Here is a 6,000-nt window from a genome sequence, read left to right on the forward strand (position 1 = left end):
CTGTGCTGTGACTCGAACCCAGATCCCAAGACACGGCTCATGCTGCCGTTCCAGCAACTGGGCTTGAGGGTCCGGCCCAGGCACTCAGCCGCCCCAGGCAGCCAGACAACCTTTTGGTGGCTTTTTCTTGCCTGGTATTTTTAGCTCTTGGTCACCTGCTCTGCTGAGTGGGGGGCAGCCCATTTTTGCCGGCGCCCTTCAGATGCCCGCGGGCTCAGCTGTCTCGGTGGTGCGCCTGGCATCCCTGGGCCATTGTCCTCTCGGCCAGCCCCAGATTCCAGGGACAGCTGCGCCCGACCCACCCCCAGCCCCTCCTGCTCTCCTCCGCCTGCCTGCCGGACCCCTTGGCTGGTCACCCACGCCGGGCTGGAGCTGTGCAAAGGCCACGTCCCCGGCTCCACACTCCTCCGACGGGGACGCAGGTGGACGGCCTCCCCCGTGTCTTTAGCTGACCGCAGCTGGGCCCAGCCACGCCCCAGCCTCTGCGGGTTCTGGCTGCAGGGCACTGTCCCCAGCCAGGGCTCTGCTGACGTTTGGGGCCAGATCATTCTATGTTATGGCAGGAGACGGGGCTCGGGGGTCCCCTGCATTAGAGGCACTGAGCACGACCTTGGCCTTGGCGTGGGCTGGGCTTCCCCTCTCCCGAACTGTCTGCTGACAGTGTCACAGGTTCCCCGGATGGCACCGTGGCCCCATCTGAGAACCCCCGGGCTGGGTCACTTGTTCATCTTTCCCTAGCCCCTGCAAGGCCCTCTGGCCCCCTGTTCCTCCCCCCCCTCATTCCCCGGGGCGGTCCACATTTGTTCATCTGATTCTCTGGTGGGCTCTGCACCTGCTGCATGGCTTGGAGGCCCGCCAGGGCGAGGCCCAGACCACCTCGCTCCTCATCGCTTCCTGCTGCGCCCAGCACAGCACCTGCACACAGTAGGCACTCAATAGGCGCTTGTTGAATGACTGAGTGACTTTCTCTGGTAGCACCCACTGCGTTCTCCTTTGTTGTTTTGTTAGCCAGAGCTGGGGCTGGGATTCACGCATCTTTCCAGGGACCCTGGTCCCTGGCACGTAGTGGGTGATCAGCTCCTACTACGTGCAGTAAGAAAGAGTGCTGTGATCGACTAGCAATGTCTGCCCCGGGGGCTGGGCCCTGAGTCCTGTGTCCTGCCTTGCTTTGTAGGTAGCCTCTGAGGCTCGAGGCAGAAAGAAAGTTCTAGGGCCTTGCTTGCCAAGGAGAAGGGGACAGAACCGGGGGCTGGGGGCAGCAGGACGGCGCAGCGGTCCTGGTCCCCCGCTGTCCCCAGCCACTGCCCACGGGTCATGGGGGAGGCGGCGCTAATGCTGCTGGGTCCCAGTTGGGGCCAGCGCATTTCACAAAGGACAAAAATAGACGGGGACGAGGAAGACAAAGAGGGGAGGAACACGGCCCGCTGTGGAATGAAGGTGTGGGGCCAGCAAGGGCCTCTGGGGTGACTCATGGGTTCACAAAGGGAACAGGCCGGGGGTGGGGGGGCAGCGCCCGGAGCCCTGCGCCAGGGGAACCAAGGGGGACAGGGCCCAGGGAGCCGGCCCGGAGGATTTGCCCCCTCGGGACTCAGGGATCCCGGGGAGGCGCCCCTGGGCTGCGCAGCCCCGCAGGGGTCCCGGGCCGCACCCCCACCATCTTGGTGCTCTGTGCCCCAGGCCCGCGGCGGGCAGTGGCAGCGGGAAGGCGTCCCCTCGGGTGCCCCAGTTAGCCTCTCGTGGTCCAGGCCCGGGTCAGAACAAGGTAGGGGCCGCGTGCAGCCCAAGCCCGGCCGGTCTGCTGAGACCAAAGGCCGCCGGCCACATCCGGGGGTCCCAGAAGCAAGGAGCCACGCGGTCTCAGACGCGGGCCGGCCGGGCTCGGCGCCGGCTCCCACGGCTGCAGGACAAGTTCCCGAAGCCCCAGCGGCCCAGAGCGCACGAGGAGGAGATGGCTGACTCGCTCCCAGTCATGGTCGCCACCCGTGTGTCTCTCGGCTCGCAAAGCGGCTCAGCGGGGCGCAGGGCGTGGGGAGGGAGCGCGGGGCAGAGTCCAGACTCAGGCCGCCGTGTCTTGAGTCCCGCAGCGCGAACATTCCCCGCCCAGGGCCGCACCGATGACTGCCTGCTGCGGACAGCCCGGGCACCTGCAGCTCCTGGCTCGCTACCCCCCCCCCCACTCCACCCCGAGTGTGCCCCTGGCCGGTGGAGGACGAATTGCGATTACATCTCCTGTTCTCCGTGTTGTGCTTGTTCACGTGCTAAGCACCTCAGATATGCGGTCCACGAGGGGGAGAGAGTTTTGCCTGCCCCCGTTCACTGCCCCGTCCCTGGCACCTGCACGTGCACGGACAACCTGGCCTCGGACAATGCACTCTCTGGCTCTTCGTGTAAAAGTCTGGGTCAAAGCTGGGTTTGCATGTCTGGTTTGGCGAGGCGTGTTGGACCGAAGGAAGCATGCTAAACACACAACCCGAGGGACAGCCCGAAGTTCCAGGAAGGATCCCTGGGGAGCCGGCCTTGAACGGAGGCCAGTTTCCCTCAAGGTCGGTCTTGGACAGATTTCTCAGCTGAAAAGATCCGTCCACAGCTAGGGCTGGGCCCTGCCTGAATCCGGGTCCTGCGGTGGACAGCGGGCTTTATTTCCTTCTCAGCTCTCCCCTAACCTGAAAAAGAGTCCCCACAGATCCATCTGGCCACCCAGAGCTGCACCCCAGTAACCTTTCCATCCCTTTGCGTGGAATGTCCCAGTTGAACCGTTTCCGGCGCCTGTGCTGCAGTTCTCCGAATTGCCAGCAGGGGGCGGTGCTACTCCAGGGCTCCGCGGAGCTGCGGCGCACTGGCCACGCAAGAGCGAAGCCGGAGGCGACTGGGACATCTCTCGTCCACCTGCCCCTGCTGGGACGGCCGGACCCAGCTCATCCAGAGGGGCGAGGATGGAGTCCAGTCTTCGTAAAGGAAAAGCCACTTGCTCGTTCGGATTTCAATCACTCAGTGTTTAATGAGCTCCTGTTTTACAGAAGGTCTGTTCCAGGCCCCCCGGGGTCCGGGGGACAGAACAGACAAACGTCCCTGCCCTCCTGGAGCTGACCGCTGGCTGAGGACCCGAGAGGAGAGGGACATGAAGAGACCTGGGAGGGAGGAGAATGTCGGGAAGCCCAGGGCGGGCGGCGGCTCGGCCTGCGCTCGGGAGATGCTGGTGTGTTGCTGAGTTTTTGGTTTTAAAATGTACGAAGTAATGTCCGCCTATTATGGGACACGCAGCTGTTAGAAAAGAAAGATACCACTTGTAGTTCCTCCTCCCAGAAATAAGGGCCGCTACCACGGTGGCGTGCGTGTTTTCAAGCAGGCACACAGGGAAAACAATAGAGAATGAGATATTCCATCCCAAATGCCCAACCGCAGCCAAGGCTGGGCCGAGCCAAAGCCAGGAACCCGGGACTCCACCCGCATCCCCCACACGGGGGCCGCGGACCCAAGTCCTCGAGCCCCCACCTGCTGCCTCCCCGGGTGTGCCTTAGCAGGAAGCCGGAGTCGGGGTGGAGCCCGGGTTCGCACGCAGGTGCCCTGTAGGTGACGCAGGTGCCCTAAGTGGCAACTTGATCGCCGCGCTGCGCGCTGGCCACAGCGGCCGCCCTTGGAGCGTTTCTGGGGGTCTGAGCGCGGACTGTTTCCCCCGGCTGTGCGGGTAGCAGAGGAGCCGCTGGATGCAGGGCTGTGCGCGCCCGGGGACGCGGTGTTTCCACACAGGGTCCTTGCTTGCGAGGGCTCCGGGGCCTGCAGCGGCTCCGCGCGAGCAAGTGGCCTTTTTGGAGGAGAAACGCGTGCCCTACCACGTGTGCAGGGCTCGTCTCCGGGGGCTGGCCATCTGGGTAATTTTTATTTTAATTTTCTTCTTTATTCATTGCTATATTAAATTTGTCTACACTCGGCACGGGTTGCTTTTTATGTTAATGCTTCTCAAAGGCACTATCAGCGTCTTCTAAAAAGCTCATGCGAGGGAGGGGCTGCAGCGGGAGGGGGCGGCCCACCTGCCCGGAAGTGGCCAGCCCCGCCCGCTCTGACCGGAAGTGGCCAGCCCCGCTGACCGGTCGCTGCCGTTCTCGTCCATCACAAAGAAGGCTGCAAGTGCAAGTAAGGTCACTCCGGGTTGGAGAGCCTGGATTCGGGTCGGCTCTGCTTCCGTTCCAGTTCCCTGCTGATGCCCATCTGGGGAGGCCGCGGGGGATGGGCCAAGTCCCCACGTGGGGGAGCCGGGTGGAGCTCTGGGCTCCTGGCTTTGGCCTGGTCCACCCCTTGCTCTTATAAGCATTTAGGGAGTGAACCAGCAGATGGAAGATCTCTCTCTCTCTCTCTCTCTCTCTCTCTCTCTCTTTTTTGACAGGCAGAGTGGACAGTGAGAGAGAGAGAGACAGAGAGAAAGGTCTTCCTTTGCCCTTGGTCACCCTCCAATGGCCGCTGTGGCCAGCGTGCTGTGGCCGACGCACCGCGCTGATCCGAAGGCAGGAGCCAGGTGCTTCTCCTGGTCTCCCATGGGGTGCAGGGCCCAAGCACCTGGGCCATCCTCCACTGCACTCCCGGGCCACAGCAGAGAGCTGGCCTGGAAGAGGGGCAACCGGGACAGAATCCAGCGCCCCGACCGGGACTAGAACCCGGTGTGCCGGCGCCGCAAGGTGGAGGATTAGCCTAGTGAGCCACGGCACTGGTGGAAGATCTATCTGCCTTTCAAATAAGTAAAGTAATAAGAAATGACTTTTTTTGAGATTTATTTTATTTATTTGATAAGACAGAGTTAGAGGGAGAGGGAGAGGGAGAGGGAGAGGGAGAGGGAGAGAGAGAGAGATTTCCCATCCGCTGGTTCACTTCCCAGATGGCTACAATGGCCTGAGCTGCGCTGATCTGAAGCCAGGAGCCAGGAGTTTCTTCCGGGTCTCCCATGCAGGTGCAGGGGCCCAAGGACTTGGGCCACCCTCTACTGCTTTCCCAGGCCACAGCAGAGAGCTGGATGGGAAGAGGAGCAGCTGGGACTCGAACCGGCGCCCATATGGGATGTTGGTGCTTCAGGCCAGGGCTGTAACCCCCTGCCCCACAGCGCCGCCCTGGCCTAGTAGGTGCTGCTACAATCCTGCTGGGTGTTGTCTGAATCGTTAGTGCACGTGCAGGGGTGACTGGTTTCAGTGAAGGCTGCCCATACTCCTCCCACAGACGAGGGAGTCGAGGGGGGAGGCCGACAGCAGGTTACCCCGTCTGTAAAAGACTTGCCCAGGCCGCGCTGTGGCTCTGGCCTCTCGCCTTGCCCCGCTGAGATGCCCAGAGAGGTGAGTGCAGTGTCAGGAAAGCCGCGTGTCCTGCTGAGTCTCTGTCTCCTGACTGTGACGTGGGGCCGGCGGCTGTACCGCCCCCGAGGGTGAGATGGGCGCAGGCAGCGAGGAGAGCAGCAGTGTTACCAGAGGCTGAGAGACGAGCCTGCCCCAGTCCTCCAGGCTCAGGCCAAGCCCAGGTGTCGGGGGCACGATAAATACCTCGAGAGAGAAGTTAGGACGGTGTCTGCCTGCAAGCCGTGGGAAATTTGGCTTAAACACGGGAGAGTAAAGAGCGTGAGGCAGGCAGGCAGGGGCTCTGTGGAGCACCTGTGAAGCCGCCAGAGACACCCGTTCCTTCTGAGCCCCTGCTCCATCCTCTTACGGCATTTGAGTCTTCCGCATGGCCATAATGTGGCTGCTGCAGCTCCACGCCACACACCCACATTCCAGGCTGGAGGAAAAGCAAAGAGAAAAAACGTTCTCCCCTAATAAGAACCTGTCTGTAACTTGTTGGTCAGTTTCAGTTTCCTGGGGCATAGAGGGGTGGCATTCTGGTGTCGAGGGGACACAGAATCCAATTCTGCACAGGGACATTGGCTTCCGTGGGCACACCTGACCCCTTGGTTCGAGCCAGTCGTTTGGGGCCAGCCCGAGGCAGAGGAAGTAAGGAAAGACAGGGAAGCAGGGGAGGGGCAGGGAA

The sequence above is a fragment of the Oryctolagus cuniculus genome, chromosome 21 (genome assembly GCF_051225735.1).
Source record: "Oryctolagus cuniculus isolate XC-2025 breed Fujian yellow rabbit chromosome 21, ASM5122573v1, whole genome shotgun sequence".
NCBI classification, from domain to species: domain Eukaryota; kingdom Metazoa; phylum Chordata; class Mammalia; order Lagomorpha; family Leporidae; genus Oryctolagus; species Oryctolagus cuniculus.